Here is a 3486-nt window from a genome sequence, read left to right as displayed (position 1 = left end):
CCAGCTCCAGGTTGAGCTGTTGTTCAGCATCTTAGCTGTGGAGGGCAGTGTCACTGGCCCTCATATGTGGGATCCGAACCGGGGCCGTCTGGCGTCCCAAGCCAGTTCTTAACCATCGCGCCACTCCGCCGGCCCCACGTTCTCGTTTTAACATGTAACTTAAGGCATTCCATTGTTCTACAGCACTTATAGTGAGAATGTATTTTTTTTTACCACTATTTTCCCCCCTGTGATAACAATAAGGCCCCGTCTCCCACCAGGGGCACTCTGTGATTCCTGCATACAATCATCCCTGGCAGAGAAAACTGGGAAACCAGGTGTCCAGGGTTTTTGGCTTTTGTTGCTGGTCCTGCCACACGGTGTCGCTGTTGAAACAGGTACTCTTGCCGGTGCATCCTCCGGCCCAATGCCTAGTGTTAGAAACCGAGAGGGCACCTCGCGGAATGGAGTGATGTGAGAGCCGTGGCTCTTTCCCATTTCGGTCTCCTGGAAGAACATCTCTGTTTAAATAAATACTTCTTGTGATGGACACAAAGCTTTGAGCATACCACAGGTATACTCGTGACTCAAATAAATGATTTTAGATGCAACAAAAATTCATTGTGTAATTTCATCACAGTCGCTTTCCAACTCGCAGTGAACTGCGAGAGAAAGAGGTCATTTTGAGTTAACTCAGGGAGAAGGTCGAGATTCAGATCAGGCCTACTGCAGCTTCCTGCTTGAACTTACACAAGCCATCAATTGATAAATGTGATATCGCCTCACAGAGCAGTCAGATAGCACATAGACCCATTATCCATCATCAAATTCTTTTGAAGGGAGAAAATCCTTGTGGACTCTAGAGAATGTCAAATGTCTCCAAATGTTATTAATAGAATTAAACACTCTTGTGTAAGAAGCAGCTGGACTTCTAACACACTGTTTGTTGTTGGAGTGTTTAATTGGCTCAGCCATTTGGAGGACAAACTGGCGTCAGAAAGATGAAGATGCGGACGTCCTCCCAATTCCATCAGTACCATCAATAAGGATTTATTTCCCAGTCAGCAACCCCAGACAACCCAATAGTACAACTGCTTATATAAATGACTCCCAGGGGTTTCATTTTTTGGTAAGATGACATCTGAAGAGCAGGGAAAAAATTGACCAAGTTCTTATGAGAGAGAAATCGATGCTTTTTGAATGCTGCTGTCAGTAGCTGAAAATACGCATTGGTAGCAAGTTTCTAAATAATGGAAAACATCAGGCTGTTTGCCTCACAGACCTTTTCAGAGCAAGCCTATCTGAGAGTCAGAATTTGAACAGATAAAGATATCTGTACAAAGAAGAATCAATGAAGCATTGTCTCAAGTAGTTCTTACAGGTGGATGGGAAAATATATGAGAGTCATAAACTCTATAGTAACATTTTAACTAGGGTTTTTTTTTTTTAATTTACAGAAGTGCTGAATCAGGAAGAATAGAAACATTACAGAATTTATCTGTTATAGGGTAAGTGGAGATGTGTAGTTAATAATTTCCTTTGTACACTGACTATTTAAGTAACATGATAAGAACATGAGTGATCACCACATGGCATGCGTAGTAAGTTTTCTTTTATATGGTCACTTATCTGAGGACCTCAGTTCTTCAGAATATGCTGGAAATGTAAAATATAGATAAAATGAAATAGGCCGCTGAGCAAAAAACATGCCACAGGCTTCATGGGCTAATGCTCATGCACTTTACTATAAATAGTGGTTTTCTAACTATTACTCAGAGCTTGTTTAATTGTGTGTTTTTGTCTAATAAGCCTGGGAGCTGTTTCCTCCATTAAACAGCTCTGTAAGAAGGAATAAATTAGAAGTGTGTGTGTGTGTGTGTTTTCACCTAGAACAGTGGTTCTTTGCTGGGGGTGATTCTGCCTCTCCCCCCACTAGGGGACATTTGGCAATGTCTGGAGACATTTTTCATTGTAATGATTGGGGAAGATGGGAGAGTTGTTATTGGCATCTAGAAGATGAGGTCAGGGGAGCTGATACATATCCTAAAATATACAGGACAGGCCCTCTACCCCCATCCAAACAAATAATTATCTGGACCAAAATGTCAACAGTGCTGCCCTACAAACAAGCATGAGGATATCTGCAAGATGTGTGTGGCAGCTTACAACCTAACAGTGAGGCAGGAGACAGGAAAAGGTTAAAAACAGACACATGAGGTTCAAAAAATTAAATTTACAAAAGCATGTCAGTGTGGCAGAGTACAGCGAGGAGACAAAGAACTCTGTGCAAGTCAATAACCCCTGAGGCTATCACTGTATCAGCGTCTCACTGGTAATGGCTGTTCAAATAATGTTAATATATTCCGTTTAATAAAATAGATGGGGGATCTTTATTACCTGCAGCTAAAGGGGAAAGCAAATGGCAGAGCCTGACATCAGTGATAAACAGATATTCCTGAACTCTGCCTGGAGGTAAGGGACCACCACCCCGTGTACGCATCTTGGAGGCAGAATTTATGTGGGAAGTACACACATTTAGGCATCCCAGCTCTGTCACTGTGTGACCTTGGACAAATTTTAAATCCTCTGAGTCTCTATAGGGATTATAATATCTATCACTGTGAGTGCTACGAAGATTAAGTAAAAATATATGTAAAGCACCTGATGCATAGAACGCACTTAATAAATGACAGTTCTCATTACCATTTGTAAGACAGGGAGAACAGTATCTGCCTTTTAGACTTGTAGGAAAGGCCAGATGAAGACCGTAGTGGGAACCACTTTTTTAAGGCTATGTTCGCTGCATTTTTATTTTTGTTTAATTTCTTTTACTGGCTTCCCAAATATTTTTCCAAAGCAGAGACCTGGCCTACCATGTTAGACCATGGGGACCCGTCATGTGGGCTGCACCCACTCTGTGCTCCTCCATGGGTCTTACACTCAGTAGCATTTTCCTGAGTGTCTTGATGTGGAAGCAGGGCTCTGAGCTGGTGACAATTCTGCCAGGGACAAGCCCTCCCCTAGGTCAGTGGTTCTGTGGAGACCCCGAGCATGGGTTAGCACCTGTGACGAGTCCATAGAAAACACACGCTGGGATCTTCAGGTCATTTTTCTTCCCCGATCATGTAACTGCCACGTGCACAGGGAAGTTGTGAGCCTGAATATTAAATGTGGGGAACTGACAGTAGCTCCTTCGATGAACAATTTTCAATCTGAATTTTAGTGGCATGGAACTTAACTGCTGAGGCCTCATTGCTTGACTGATGATGTTTTTGTGAAGGCTTTCTTTTTTTAATCTTTGAAAATTTTCAGCTTGCTTGCAACCCAGGGGCCCCAGGCACAGGCAGTTCTACTCTCTTCTAGGAAAATAGACCTCTTTCAATGAAATAAAGCTGTTTCTGAAGGCTCGTTTTCATCTCTCCTCTCCTTTCCTCCCTCCCTCCCTCCTTTCCTCCTTCTCTCTCTCTCTCTCTCTCTCTCTCTCTCTCTCTCTCTCTCTCTCTCTTT

The sequence above is a fragment of the Hipposideros armiger genome, unplaced genomic scaffold (assembly GCF_001890085.2).
Source record: "Hipposideros armiger isolate ML-2016 unplaced genomic scaffold, ASM189008v1 scaffold_471, whole genome shotgun sequence".
NCBI lineage: Eukaryota > Metazoa > Chordata > Mammalia > Chiroptera > Hipposideridae > Hipposideros > Hipposideros armiger.
Note: the sequence above shows the minus strand (reverse complement) of the source record.